The sequence below is a fragment of the Polyergus mexicanus genome, unplaced genomic scaffold, assembly GCF_030449975.1.
Source record: "Polyergus mexicanus isolate NDT 795.1 unplaced genomic scaffold, iyPolMexi1.0 SCAF_11, whole genome shotgun sequence".
NCBI classification, from domain to species: Eukaryota; Metazoa; Arthropoda; class Insecta; order Hymenoptera; family Formicidae; genus Polyergus; species Polyergus mexicanus.
Window position 1 is genome coordinate 9,355,009 of NW_027223331.1, and position 17,110 is coordinate 9,372,118.

The 17,110-nt window shown below is 34.9% G+C and overlaps 1 protein-coding gene across 1 annotated transcript in view; it reads left to right on the forward strand.

The window, feature by feature from the left end:
- The window catches only part of Stet (stem cell tumor), a 357,711-nt gene that overhangs the window by 151,090 nt on the left and 189,511 nt on the right, over window positions 1-17,110 (forward strand). The gene's annotated exons all lie outside the window — the stretch shown is intronic.

Consider the following 17,110-nt stretch of genomic DNA (forward strand, 5'->3'; position numbering starts at 1 on the left):
ATTTGATTTACTCATATGCGCTCTATATCAGGTTGCTCAATTAGACAACCAAACTCGACGGCGTATATGCCAATCATATGGCATATCATCAATTCGACACTCGCGATCAGTGTCAAATAAATCTCTTTCCCTGTATATGTATGTGCGAGATGAAATAAAATAATCGAATAAATTTAAAAACTACAAATTTCTCTTACAATGCGCAACTCCAAAATTTAAAATTCGTATAATCTAAGATAGACGTAGGGGAAAGCCAACGATTGAAATATATTTAAATGAGATGTAAAATTTTATTATCCCGTGATGTACACCTAAAATCATATTTATAAAAGATATAAATTAAAAGAGGATCTTTATATACTTGATAACGAATTAACGTTTCGACGAATATTGTTAGAAGTATGCGGTTATCGATGCAGTTTACATACGTGTTACTTGCCTAAAACTTGTTCGCGATTCTCGGTGGAATATGGCGCAATATCAGCCGGGCTCTTACCCCTAGTGTCTCTAGGAACGACCCGGTGCTCGAAGCTGCTGGTGTTCCTAACGGCGAACAGTCAAAATACTTTATGCTAAACTTAGTTTATGCCGCAGGCGTTATTGAAACTCCGAGTAGGATTACGCGGCCCGAGGTGGAGATACGAGGCGCACCCCTTAAGGTCAGAAGGGAAACACAATATCTGCAGGCTTATTTATCACTCAGCACACCTTACACCTCTTCTCCGTTCTCACCATCCGCATCTCCGTCTCTGTTACCACCACGGAGTGCTTTTCATTTTCGGAACTTAAAGCTCGCATCATTCAAGCGATCCTGGCAGTTTTCGCGAAATTTCTTTCGTATTTAATCCGAGGCACAGACATATTAGGCTGTGTAATGAGAAACTACTACGCTTTTACGCCAATATTTTTTCTCACTCTGTTTTTCTTCCACTTTTTAATGTATTTTTGTGGTTATTATCTTTTATTGATGATCGATGGTATGGAATTTAATAACTTGGTTGCGAATTCTGGCGTTACATTATCACTTTAGAATTATTCCATTTTCTGTTTTATAAAGTATTAAAAAATATTAGGAAAATAATTAAATACATTATATAAGTTTAGATTTATTTGCATTAGATTAGTCATTAAATAAATTTGTTATTTAATAATATTTTAACAAATTGCCTCTTTATTTTATAAACAGGATATAACAGAAAGTATAGCAGAAATATATATATAATTTCAAAAGAATTTTATAGTCCATTCTTCTCTTAGCGAGAATTTTTAATTTGAGATTTTTATCTATTATAATTTTCTATATAATTCAATAATAATTATTTCGGTAATTAATAAATAAATCTCTAACCAAAATTTAAAAAAAAAAAACAAAACTAAATTTATGATAAATTAATAAAAATTTATTTGATTTATTAATATATTTTTTATATAAAGTTACACGCAATATTTTAAACTTTTTTAAACTTTAATATATAAAACAACTTGCTAATTTAATCACTTATATTAAATTAGCGATGAAGAAATGTATATTAAGCGAGGAATAAATTTTTGACATGCATAAAACATAAAACATTGTTCTATTTACTATCTTAAGATGATTTAATATATTATATATCGATTATAAAATAAACCCGCACATATATATGGAAGACAAATTGTACTATGTTAACAGCCGATCGCGAAAGCCATGAAATATCGAGTCTCGAGCGAAATACAGAGAAGGTATCGAGAAACAAAATAAAGCGATGAAAAGAGAAGAGCCTAAATTGATTTGGGATGGAAAATGTCCGCGAATGCTAGGGAGACGATGCGGAATGAGCTTTTATGGGACGAGATAAAAAGCCGCTTCTCCTTCCGGTCACCGGACCATTAAAACCGTACCATTACGGAATATATCTGTATATACATATATATATATATATATGTGTATATAGATATAGTATATCTATATACATATATAGTATTATGTCCCCTAGTCGGTTCTTTTATTTCATTACGTCGTTTGCGCGGCTAACGAAATTACCGCAATTTCGCGACTCGCTGCTGTCCCGCAGTATATATATATATATTTCTTTATATTCATGTGAGAACCTTGAAAAGTTCATAAAATCATATAGATTATCACAAATTTACTGAAATCTTCTTAAATGTTTTCTATCATGACATTAAAAATTTATTAATTATTAGTGACATTTTGTCAACTTGAATTTTTACAGTTTTTTTTAATCACGGGAGAATTTTACAAGAAGAACAACAACTATTTTGAAAAGTGATTAGTTATTTTATCTTTAAATAAAATAATTTTAAGTATCAAAAACATACACAGTTGAAAAATTTGGCTCAAATTTAACATATATCGAATGTCCACATAAATTTTTATGTTAATTTAACATAAGATGAATATGTTAAATGGTGATATTAATACTATGTTAATATTTCAACACAAAATGAATGCAAATTTTATGGTAAAATCAATTTTGAAATAATCATGATTGAATCATAGTTGAAATCAATTTTTTGTAAAATCAACATATTTTTAATGATAAGTTTGGTAAAATTAATGATAAAATTTACTTGGAAAGAATGTTATTGACCATCTGTAATCACTCTCACTCCTATTGTAGAATAAAATCAATATTTTTTTTTTTGTATAAATTTTACAGATAAATCCTGTCACTAATAATATGTATCTATTGTGTAAAATTAAAAATATGTACACATTGTATTATTTTTACACTTTTTTTAGTTGTTTTATTAATTTAACATTTGATTTCGATTAACACAACACATGGGTGTGTTAAATGTTTAACACAAAAATTTTAATCGACATAGTTTTTAAACAAGAAAACAAATTTTCCAACTATGTATTTGAGTGTTTAGACAATAAATACATAATACACAATACGTATATATAGTACCGAGAAAGAAATATGTATGCGCAGTTTTTATATCAATTTATGTCTCAACTATATACCGGCTATACAATTTACATATATGGATGAAAGATTTAATGAAAATGTTCCATGTTTGCATTTTACTTTTTCCACAGAATTAGAAATTCGCTTTTCGCTTCTTCTCTCGCTAATTCGAGCATGCTATTACATCACGATATCGTAGCATAAAAATTCTTACTTATCCGGATTCTCAACTGCGTCGAATGTCGTCTGAGAGAGACTGTCACGTTATTTTTCACATAAAAGCATTCCGCGCGTCCGCGACCGCGCCGGGCGGTGCGAGATATGCAATAGTCGATTCACGCGACCGTAACTCGTAAGGGTGGCTCGAATATGAAAGAATATAAATTACTGGGACGCTAGAAGCCAACGCGGTTCGGAACGAATCGCCGAAAAGGTTTTGCTGACTCGTGTTCGGGCGCGCGCGAAAGCCCGTAGGGCTTTTAATACGGCGTCGTGCACAACTACGGGGTCGGCGGGAAATTAGTTTTTCCCCGTCACGGACCGACCGGCCGACGAACCGTTCCCCTTTCCCCGCCTTGACGTATTATCCTTCGACCTTTTGTCGCACGACCTCCTTTCTTTTTCCAGGCTCACAGTGTCGAAATACCGCCGCTGATATCGCTCTTTCTACCCACGTCCGATCTATTACATTTGGGCTATCTCAATAAAATTTGCGATCCACGCAGACGAATGTAGAAAATACTAGTCGGTTCTGTCAAATTTTTACCTTTTAATAATATGCCATACGTATCGCCTTTCTATATATTTAAGTTTTTAATTTTATTCTATTTAAGTCGTTCATTTTAAGAATTCTGTTCCTCTGATATCCATAGCGACTTCTTAAAATTTATGTTAAAAGATAATAAGAGAGCGAGATAGTAATGTAATATTTTTTAAATGTTAATTGACTATTTAATAATCAAAACGCATAATTAAAAATATAGTTATGGAAGAAGAATTATTATTCTTAACATCTCGATAAGAATCATGCTTTCTATTTTTGTCTATAATTGCCATAGAGAAGGATATTCTACATAATTAATGAAATACAGATTCTAACTGTATGTATTAAAATATTATATCTTAATATTATAAAATAATCGCAAATTCTCGACAAACCCGCTTATTACACATGAAAGCTAGTATAGCGGATAGTGGATCGTTCGAGATGGGTGTCGACAGAAATCGCCGTTACCCATCCTGGACGATGGGCTATCAGCGTCGTTATCCTCTTCTTGTCGTCCTGTCACCTCTACTATCATCGTTGTTGTCGCCGCTGTCGTAGCCATTGTCGTCATCACCGTCCTTACAGCCCTACATTACGTCCCTCCCCCCCCCCCTGTTGTCGTCATTGTGATTATCATTGTATCGTGCTCGTAATCCCCTCGCGATATCGTCGAGCTTGGAATGGACTAGGGAAAAGGTGTTACGATGCTTAAGTCTCTAATTACTGCCGTCCCGATAATTGCAGGTCTTACAGGGAGGTAAATTCGATAAACGGGAAAAAGAAGTATGACACTGGAGCAAGCTCAACTTCATATTTTATTTCCGAATTTATTAGGTGGCAACAGTTAATAAAATTTCTAACAGACGAGAAATCTTTGTCGCTATTTTTGACACCATTTCTTTCTTATAAAAGACTGTTTTGTTGAGATTAAAATAAATTATCTAAAATGTATACTTTTCATAGAAACTGGATCACTTGAAAAAGATGTAGCGGCGTTATAGCGGTTAAAATAAAACAATACTATTTTTTCATCTACCATTTATCGATCACTCGGAAACTTCTTACTTTTATCGGAATAAATTTTACTCAAATAAACACAGTGCGTTAAAAATTCTTCTCTTAAATTATTACTAACAATATTTTACACAAGCTTTTCATAAAACGGTTTTAATAGCAAAAAAAAAAAAAAAGAAAGGAAACGAATACATATTTTCATTATTCATAAAGAGATATGATTTGTTATTATATATAGCAGAAATATGGCTCAAATAAAATCGATAACTCTGCTAAAAGGTAATTTACTTCTTTAATAATGAAAAAGTAGCCTCTATAAGAGAAAGAGAGAGTGAGAGAAAGAAGGAAGAATGCTATTAACCTAGAATCAAATAATCGGATATGTTGGAAAAACAGCACAATGGCGAAATGAACGGAAAGGTTCGACCTCGATGAAGGGACATAAATTGTCGGGCAGCCAGGATTAGGCGCGGCTCGCTAGGTTGCTTGGAATTGCATCAACTAGATTGAGATAGGAACTATCTCTGAATGGGGACTTGGAAAAAGATATCGGCTCGTCGTAACGCACTCCACTCATGGATAAAAACTGTTGAAACTTTGGGCCAAATCGACTCGCGAGTAATTTCACAAAGTGCACTATAGTCGTGCCGATAAGGGGAAAAGACGCGGAGACGCGCATACGCGATATAGCTGACGAATCATAAATCATTTAACAGGACGACTTTGCTTCTTTTCTGCCATGCCGACGAAAAGTAATACGTCCGAACGAGATGCCGTGAAAGTGGCACAACACGTCATATTTATCTTATCGCGAGAGCAAGCAAGACTTAGCTATGAAAGGATTCGAGAGTAAAGTAGGATATATTCAAAGATACGTATTCACAATTTAACGTATGTTGTCTCTTTAATTCTTTCTCAGTAATAGTTTTTATAATGGTGAATAAAAATTGTAATTCTTATCTATTTTTTAAATTTATAATAAACCCGATTTTTATGTGACATAAAGAAATGTTTGCAAAAAATAAAATTTTAGTTTCATTTCATTACGATGCGCGTGCGTGCAGAAAAAAATACACATTCTTTCCTTAATTAAAATACAGACACATATAGTTCGTGCTTGATGAAATCAAAGTATCGTTAGTGCGAGATGAAATTCTCTCTCTCTCTCTCTCTCTCTCTCTCTCTCTCAAGAAAATGACAGCTATTGGCACAGTTTTCACTCAAAACAATCACTAATTGAACTTGGAAAAACAGCGCACGTTGGAAGTAAAACAGACTTCCCGACGAACATTGTCGCTTGTTTATTCTTGAAAGTTCATTCTCAAGAGATTATCGTAGCGGCAACATTCCGATAATTACAGAGACGCAATGTTTCATTATCCTTGATAGAGTGATATACGAATGAATAACGTACACGTGTAGCAGTGACACATGTATGAAAGAAGCGTAATATTTCCGGGATCAATTTATTTGCTCAAAAATTCCATCAATCTGTGCATTTGCAACATTGCAAATATTGTATATCCGAAACTTTTCTAGAGAGAGAGAGAGAGAGAGAGAGAGAGAGAGAGAGAGAGAGCAATATTGAAATTAGTTCAATATAGTTTGGTTTGAATAGTAAAAATAAAAACTTTTATCGGTTTGTTAATTTCCATTATTCGTATAGTTTTATTTTAAATGTATAAAAATCCACGGAAAACGTTTTATAATTTTAATCTTTACTATACAGTATCGTGATGTTGAATTTATGTCTGATAAGAGATGTGTGCGTTAACAATATTTTTTTCAACAATATTAGTGCAGAAAAACATATCGAAGGCAGGATATTCTTTTCGCGATTATACAAATCACAAACCGGCTAATGCGCCTATTTCCCTCACAGAAATGAAAAAGTTTCAATCGTATAATAACGCATCCATCTAGCACGACGTGTAATATTTTCCGTCATAACAACCGAGATGCAGGAAAATTAATGTCGCGAAAAATTACAATGGCAATATCTTTAACGTACATTTGAATCAATATCGTTCCCAAAGAAATATTTCAATCGGCCTATAAATTTCTTAAGGCATTAGCTTTGTTTTTACTGCACATTTTTATTCTTATTGTTTTTACTAGGCGTGTAAATATTTTATTCGAAGAAAATATTGCAGATACAGGCGAAAGCAAATTCAAAAATTTAGCATACAATCAGTTTTACTCGAAATCAAGTAGAAAATCAGCTGCTAAAGAATAATTCTTTCATGAGCGCTCAAGGATGCGTTGTAACGACGCGATCATTATTCAAGCAACATAAAGAAATAAGGCACAACTAAAGAATTCAAATTAGAGAATAAAGAAAGTCACCGAAGGGACCGTTTGAGAGAACAATTTGCAGTAGAGTTTATATTGAGGGAATGATGTGCGCATTCACAGGTTACGCTTAAAATATTGCTATCGGATCTCGAATGGGGTACAAACGCAGGGCACAATAACGGCGATAGATCCAAACAGCCGAAATACATAGCGGCGATCCGTTTGGCGATTCTATAGTTATCCGGTTGGATCAATAGGCCTTAGTTTCGAGAGGCTGCTGGCGAAATTGCAATCTTTTGAGCGATGTCAAATCACACGAAGGAGGATTGCATACGCTATGGCCATGAGTATATGAACCATTGAAAGCCCGGTGATCCCAATTTCGATTCACTCAGCTCTAGGGACCGCTCGAACGCCACATTATCCCTGGGATCTCGAGGGCTCTTTGTATTCATTGGCCCTCTATCTATGATCGCGGCGACGACGTTGTCGTCGCGGTGTAATAACCGTTCTAGTTGTCATATTCGCTTCTAATAACAAAGACGAATGGTTTCGGACGCGGCGCGGAATGTACCAATGACGCAAGATGATTAAGACAAGAGGATATTAATCGTCTCGGGATGATTACATATTAACTCATGCTCGGATAAATTCTTTTTTTAAAATCGAGTTTTTATTTATCTGAATTTTTTTCCTAAATTGTTTTTACAAATTATGCAACTATTTTTGAAAAACTTTTAAATAAATTTTTTATAAGATCTTTAAATTTTCTCGACAATCGACAAAATAATTGGGAATGATTTTTATGATTATATTATTTCTTCATAATTGCTTTATGTTTTACTTGTGGTATTTTACTATTTGCAATTTATAATTTGCGACGAGTGTATGCGAGGATTATTCGCAAAGGTACAAAAGTATTATCGCAAAAAAATTGCGATTTATATAGATAGATCACCGGATAAATCTGTATTTATATTTTTAGAAATACGAGATTGTGTGTGTGATTTAATGATTGACGATAACTAATGGAAAAGAGCAGAAATTTCAGCGGAGATGTGGAGATATGGACTTGTCCTGACGGAATAATGTCTCGGAAAAAGTCTCCGTGATTTATTACATAGTCATTTATTAGGGAGTTTCATAAAAGTCCGCTTATTACCAGTATGATATAGGACGGAATATCAGTACTTACACCAACGAAATCGAAATCAGAACGATGTTGCGACAGATGCCGCGACTTTGCTCGTTAAACTTAATCAATTCTTTTCCGCAATAACGGCGAATTAAATTCACATTTTTCCGATAACCGATAGCCGTCATGTCTGATTAGAAACGTCGTTTGCAAGTGTTCAATTGAGCTGCCAGCAAAAACGTCTATATTAATAATTTATCAGTTTAAATATATATATGAAATTTTACATGTATGTAAAAAAATTAGACTCTTTCATAACTAAAACTTTTGTATTAAAATAAAGAAAGAAAATGATAGACAAAAATTATCTTTCATTTTCCGAGAATAATATAAATAAAAGTCTTTTAATGATTTTAGATAAGTAATGATAAAAGAAAGTATAGAAGAGATAACATTATTTTGATGATTCTAATTCAAATAACCAAAATGTATTGAAGCCTTGTAGAATATTTTTACATTACCGATGTTAACGCGAATACCACGGCTGGGGTAAGAAAAGCGAAACAGAATCGTGTTTATTTGGCGATTCGATCTCCCGTTCAACAATATCGGTAAAGAGCGACTTTGTATATTGGAAATAAATCCAAGGCGTTCGGCGGCAACATCCGGAAACAGCCGTGGAACTCCATCCGCGGAGGTAATCTGGCAGTGACGGCGCGCCGAGTTGCCGAGGAGAAGAAAACTTGCGAAAATCAAAAAAATGAGCGATCATCGAAAGTCCGTTAATCTTTCCGGGAGTGAAAACGTAACGCTATTCTCTCTCTCTCTCTCTCTCTCTCTCTCTCTCTATCTATCTTTATATCTTGCTCTTTATCGTTAGGACAGAAAGAGGGAGAGAAAGAGAAAAAGAAAGAGGCGCCTTACGTCATTAATCACTCGGCGTTGCTTCTTATCGGGCGCGCGGCGCCCGCCGTAACGGATTCAATAAGCGGCGAGCGTAATTTCGCGGGGTTATTAGGGACACCCCCTTAGAAATCGTTAATCGATCCCCCGTCGTTGGGGATGTTGCTGGACGAGGGGTCGAGCATTACCGACGTTGATCCGTCGTTCCGACCATAACGAAGCGACCGGGTTTCTTCTCTTCGCGCCGATCGAGCTGAAAATTGCTGACAGCCGCGTATAACACTCTCGATCACGTAGATCGTTTTTATGACGGTGCAGATTAAAAGGCGGTGCAGGGGCCTTTTTTCAGTTTAAGGGCACTAAACGAATGAATAGCGTGCATAGTATGATGCTTATTACACGCTCTTAAATATCGTTAATGTAAATTAATTTATAAATGCTAAATTATTAAAATATCCTCTCTTTACTTTCACCTATTTGAAAGATAAATTTAATTTGATGTATGTGTGTATACTGTGATAGATAAAGTTTCATCGACATGTTGTTATTTATTAATCTGTTAACTAATGGTTTTCTGATCTATATATTATTATAATTTAAACACTTTCTATTCGTTTGTATGATAATTTATATATATATATATATATATATATATATATATATATATATACACACACACACAGGATATTGCACTAAAAGTGGCCACCCCCTTTTATCTTTTAAACTAAAATAGATAGACCATATCAAATATATATCAAATTAAATGGTTAAAATTGAACCCTGTATATACTATATACATATGTATATATGACATATAAATATTTATAGAAATAATAAAACACTATTGATTAAAATTATTATTAAAACTACATCACATAAAATAAAATCATCCCGTTTTATTAAGCGGAAAAGATTAAATTTTATTAGATTCTTCATATCCAGCGGACAATTGGTGACAACGTTTTTTCGGAAGCCGCTTTAAACTTCTCGCCGGTCGGCAAAGAACACTATGATTCCTTCCCAAGAGAGGAAATCGATGTGCGGAGAGTCAATTTGTACTTCGAACGTCTTTCCCTTTTCCTCCCCTTTACCTTTTTCCACCTCCGGACATTCTTATTCGTCTTTTTATCGTCGGCGTCTCTTGCCCCGTTTTTCTCGTAAAAACCAATCGAGTCTGAAAGCCGGTTCCCGATGATCCCCGGAGATCGTCGGTGGAGTGCAACTCGTGGTGGATGAAAACTATTTGCGGGTCGATCGTGGAACTCGGAACTTGGAGAATGAAAATCTGCTTAAACTTCGGCAAAACTGTCGGCGAGCGATGGCAACCGCGCCTTTTCCCAGTCCCTTCGATAAGTAGCAATAATGCTGTAATCGTTACAGCACGATACCGAAGTTACTACGATATTATAAAATTCGAAATTGCATCAGCGTGACAGCGAATGTAAAATCCGATAGTAAAATCCGAAATTTTCAAGTTAAACTCGTGTAACACGAGTTACATCCCGCGTTTTTCCGCAGATATCTAATGATGTTTCATTGATTGCCTGCAATCAAATTTGAATAAAAACTAAATTGTCTTTTACAATATTGTTTTTGTTCCGCTCAAAGATTTCAAATATTTTTAGGAAAATATTGTTTTTTCATTATACACACACACACACACACATATATATATATATATATATAAATTTGTCAAAAAAATTTGTCAAAGAACTTATCATTATCGACATCAATGGATTTGAGATATTATATGTAAAACCGTTCAGTATATGAATCGGAAACAGGACGTGTCACGAAGTTGCAATAAGAAGAATGGAATTCGCGACGAACGGAAGCGGGAAGTAGTGGTCACGTTTCTCCCTCTCTTTTTTTCTGTCGGCCGGATCGTCGTCATCGCGGCCGGCAGGCTGTTTCGAGATGGTTTCTATGCGGTTGAAGGAGGCGGCCCCGCGAGAAATGCGGTCGACGATCGCGCGCGTGTTCTATTCCCGTGGAAAATGTGACAGGAAATAGCCGAGACACGAAAGTAGCCTCTCTCTTTTCTTCTCTCTCTCTCTCTCTCTCTCTCTCTCTCTCTCTCTCTATTTCACTCAATTTTAACTATGCAAATCGACGAAAACGCGCGAGGAAAGAACCCGCAGATGCGGCCCAGACGGGGAACGTACCGACTAAACCAGACGACCAGGGCCAATGCCAAGTACTCCGAGACGGTTGACAACCTTCGAGAGACGACGGTAAGTGAGAGAGGAAGAGCACGCGAGAAGTTATTTATCGTCATTGTCGCGGGATTATGCTCAACTAAAGAGCAATTACGCGTTTATGTCGGTTGTAGCGATCAGATAGAACGATGATTAAAATTGAATGAATTATTTATGCGCATTTATATTATAAATATATATTATTAGAACGTGTCGAAAAAGATTTAAGAAAATTTATACCGTTGAATATTTCTCTTTTTAGTAGATTTTGTGTGGGATAAATGTATTTAAAAAATCCGTCTCTCTCTAGAGATATGCTAGGAAAAGGGAGGAAAGGGAGGGAGAAGTTTTATTTATTACAGCTACATAGAGGCATGTGCTACTAAGACTCAGGATTACACGGAGATGCTAATGTATGATCGTGTTATAAATAAATGGCCGTATCTCTATTCTGAATATAACGGGAACGGTAAAAAATTGAGATAGATTTATAATGCTAACAATAAGATATAAAATTGACTTAAACGGTATTAATAATTATTAGAATGTTTAAATATATCGATTTATAAATAAATCCATTTTTATGATACATATTATAATGTTCCTGCAGATATATCAAATGCATTTAACATAAAAATTGCGTGCTCATCGAGAAAGGGTAATGATATCGCACGAATTTATTGAAAACATATGCGGATTATGTATCAGAGATATCTGCTTCGTTTTCTGTCCGCTCCTGAAATATCCGTTTCTCGCGAGAAACGAATAAATTTCAGATTGTTGGGAACAAAGTACATAAAATGGTCCGATGTCATAACGATTCGCGCACCAAAGAACAAGTTCGAGAAAGACTACGCGTCATTGCGAAAATTGTCTTTCCGCTCATAATAACGAGACAGAACGCGAAGAGGGGGGGGGTGGGGGGTGGGGGGGGGGCAGACTAGACGACGAGGGCCAATGCCAAATTCTCCCGACACGGTTGACAACCCCACTCGAAAGAAAAGACGGGGAGAAAGACGAACGGCGAGCGAACGGATGTACGGTGAAAGTTTTAAGCCCAATTCACATTGTGACAGTTCGCGCCGACGAACGAGACGGCGAAAGAAACAGAGAAGAAAGAAATAAAACATTGGAGAATGGAAGATCGCGCGACGATGTGGAGAACTTTTCTCGAACGTTTCCAGACGCGGCGGCCATTTCTCTAGGCGAGAGAAACCGGCAAAAGAAACGAGCGCGCGAGGCAAATGCGTCGTCGCGGACGAAGCTTCGACCATCTGGGAAATGAAATGCCGGGGAATTGGAAAAGTTTAAATGCTCCCGTTTGTGAAGATGCTTACGGAAATCGCCGCTGCTCCTCTTCGCTCTTTGCAAGGTCGCTTCCGCTATCCTGTCCCCTTCCCTTCGTTCTGGCGATGGGGAACGAATCTTTCGTCTACGTATTGTAATATGAATGGCTCCTCACAATCCGGGATACTTATGACTTTGAAATCAACTATCTCGAATTTGTTATAATCTCGAGGAATTGAATGCTTAATGCCAGTGTAAAAAAATGTAACTTATTATTACGTTTATTATTACGTTTTCATTATCATTATAAAAAAGGGATTATTTTCTGTGATTTACAACATTGAAAAAATAAACTCGGTAAAGTTATATATCGAATTTTGTCATTACTTTACCATCAATTCTATATTTTAAACCAGATTTAATTAAACTGATTCAATATTTGTTATGGTTTAAAAATTAAATTTTTAATGCAATAATGTCTGTCATTAACATTAATAATATATTATCGGAAGCCCTATCTTTCTCTCTCTCTCTCTCTCTCTCTCTCTCTCTCTCTCTCTCTCTCTCTCTCTCTCTCTCTGTCTCGTATGTAGCAATTCGTAATTTTGCGAGACTGCTAATAAACACGGAGATCATTTTCATTCGTTCACAATCCCGGAATCGGGATTGAAATTGTGAATTTATTGAAATTATGCTGCTTCTCTCTGTTCAGTTAAATTGTAACAAATAGGACAAATTATTTTATTCGTACTATTTATGGCGTAATAATCGCGCTTATGGTAACTGTTAATTTTGATCGCAGGTTGTAAATGCAGCGGATCGTAATGATGATGTTTATTCGAGAGAAATCGTGTCGCAATGACGTCGTCGAGTATGATAATAACAATAAAGTTGGATTATTAATATTATTGGCTATTTTGCATTTACTGTACTGGGTCACATCGAAATAAAGGCAAAATGCAGCTGTTGAATGTTGGTGATTATACAAATAGTTACCAATCTCACGTTTACGAGCCGGCGAGATAATACTTTTTATATCTTTGAAATCTTTTCTTATTCACCATATGACTATTTCACAATGGACTTTTTAAATCCTCTTAAAGAAAATGTAAATTATATATTATTTGCCTGTTTTTAATTATTTTCATATTTATACACGTATACCTCCGTTTCGTTTATGTTATAACAAAATTATACTGAAACAACAATGGTTTTAGTATTCTTTATCATACACGATAATTTTTTAATACACAACACAATTCCATCATAAATTAAATTTTACTATTTTGATATTACCGAATTTTTGCCATTAAATTCTATGAAATCTTTCAAACGCTTTGAAACCGGATTTTTGCCATTAAATTCTATGAAATCTTTCAAACGCAGCTTAAGCTACGCGAGCGGGGTGAACGAAAGCGTCGAATGCATAGGAGGAAAGAAACTCGCCAAGGAGAGCGACCGACGGGTTGGCGCGAGCGCGAGTTCCAAGACGGAATCCTCGTGCCTGACTCAGAATCCACGACTAAGTCGCCGACTATATAAGCGCGGGTTTCTATTCCTGGCCGACCCGACAGTCGTGGACCCCCACGGACTCTCACTTTGCGTGCTCTCGTTATGCGCGGTGCGTTGATCCAGACCTAGAGATTCTTTCGCTGCAGCGATCGCCAAGTTTGTGAAACAGTGCTTCTCAAACTACTTCCGTAGAATTCTTTCCATTTCTTTCTTCTTGTTTGATATTGCCATGACACAATTTTAGAACATACATAAATACTTTTAGCTGGACAGATAATTCAGAAAAGTGATTAATACTGTCGATTTAAATTAAAAAATTTATTTAAAATCAAACTTCTTTTGTTCTTTCCTTGAGCGCACGCACGAATGATGCTCATTTAAATAGCCTCTTCGTGTACAAAAGTCCCAAAAAACTGTCGTTCACTGTTATTCATCTCATTCATAAATTTAACAAAATTTAATGTTTAAAATTAACAATTACATACATATTTAGATGAGCATTGCATTTTGTTAATTTCACACAATATTTCATCAAGTTTCTAAATAATTGTAAAGTTTGTGATGGTATCTGTCGATTTCTCAAAATTTATTGTCAACCTATCTTTAGAGAATAACGGCATGTATGCGACGATGGACGATAATGTCAAAAATGTTTTCCGTCGTAAAAGAAGATAAATGTCGTTTAGCCACCAGTGGAGTTACGCACTCGAGAAGGTTCGATTCGATTGGCAGCTACTTGATCAAGTTTGATCGATGGCGCCCACTTCAATGAGAGTTATGTCGACGGATTCTGCGAATTCCATCGATAGAGCGCGAAAGTAACTGGTATAATTTGTCCGAAAAAATCTCATCGGGAATACTTTTTATTATAAAGTAAACGTGGTCATGTGCACGGATTTTCACCTATATAATGTACAAATCACAATTTTCTCTCTTTTATAAAGAATCTATACTTTATTTGTAATCACGAAGGTAATGAGATGCTATTAATCAAACATTTTCGACGTTTAAGTAATAAATATCAAAACAATACATTATACAAAGTTATGATAAAAATATTTTCGTCTAAAATTATTCTTTTTTTTTTTTTTTTTTTGTGTCGGAAATGTAATTCTTAATATTCTTTATATCATTCGCTTCGCTTTCACACATACCATGCAATAGAGATATTTTTCACTAATATATTCTACTTCGTAATAACGTCTAATGCCGGAAAAATGATGAATTATTGTTCCGTTAAGATCGACCTCGATTTTCAGCGGCGGTTCGGCGCCACGATTTCTGCTTATACTTTTGTTACTTTATTCATTAAGATCCGACGTTTTATGGCGCTCTACAACGGACGTGGAACTTTGGTGGAGAGCTTCCTCTTGCCTCTTGCGTTTATTTTTAACGGAGAGATTCTTTCCCCGACCACGGATCGAAAGAGGCTTTCCATGCTTTCACAGATACGCGTGGCAATACAAGATTTCCTGATGTTTACACTGATATCAGAAAACGATTGTTCCTTTTCGCAGCGAGAACACATTTCTTTGAAATAAAAGATGTACAGAAGACAATTCTGAAGAGATTTATTTTTGAAAACAATACAATTATATCCACGATAATAATAGAATATCATTATTCGTTATTGAATTGAATTTCTAAGCCATTTCTGTTATAAAACATAAATATATGCTATACTTTTTTAAAGATACGTTGCCAGCTTTTTTTATATTAAATTAAATTATATTTTAATATATGCTATATAACACACGAAATGTAATAACTTTATAATTATTAGATTCTTGTTATAATTATTTCATTATTATTATAAAATATATAAAAGAAATTTTAATTTTAATAAATTGATATTCTTTGCTTATATATTAATCGAAACATTTAAATCGTATCGAAATTGTTTCATTTTCAAGATAGGTTATCAAGAATGTAGGACATGATAATTAAAACGGTATTCAAATCGAAAAGTTCATCGTGAAATTATACCATTATTTATTGTTAGATCTTTTAATTTTTAAGAGCTATTTCGAATAATGTACATCTCCGTAAATATTTCTGGAAAAATTTCACTCGAACCTACGAAGGATGCATATAATACAGGAGTATGTTCTCGGTTGGAAAACTGTTTGAGTAACCCAGTTTCAAATTAAAAATAGCTCTATCCCTCTCGTATATACGTATATCGGAGCAATGGTTTTTTTAAATTTCTTCGAGTTTATTTTTTAGTTAACAAATATATTATTGTCTAATTGTCCGATATACATATCTATAATTTAGATCTCGTACTTAGAATCGAAAAATAATATTTGGAATTTTAACTACCTTAGTTTTTATTCCACGCTCTGAAACATTGCCCTTTCAAGCTTATCGAGAACAAGGATGTTTTACTTTGTTACATAGCCTTTATATCGTTTGTCAGCTATTATACCAATAGAAAATAGTAAAAACTTTGTCATCTCACATTCTCGATTATATTTTCGCTGAAAATGCAAAAATAGATACTAATGTTTTTTACATGCAAATAAAGACTGAGACATTAAATATTTAATCTTTGTAATTTTTGCTTTAATTTTTACGCGTTTCACAATTTTTCGCGCCACGCAGTATTACATCTCGCTGGTCGAGTCTGTTGTACAATGTGCAACAGTGTACGGATACATTTCCCGAACACGTTCTCGATTTTCAACGTCGCGCGTGGTTTACCGACGAGATATAATAGACACCTTCACCGAAATGAATTACAGAGTGAAACGTCACCTAACCGGGATATTCCCCTCTTTCGATTTCCTCCTCGATATATTTTCCGCTTTCGGTCATTGTTTCGTTTCCACTCGAGCTAATGTGTCCTCTTTGACGCTCCAATTTGAGGCGTCTCGATTTTCTATCATCAGATTCGCTCCACAAATGTCCACTCAAGTGCAATCGCAAAAGTGGCGATTATCAAACTTATTTGCAATATTCAAACGAATTAAATATATATGTAATTCGAAAGATCAATATCTGGAACATTATTAAAAATCTCGTGAGAATCGCAAAAGTATTAATAGTATAGTAAAATAATAATATTATATAAAATAAAATA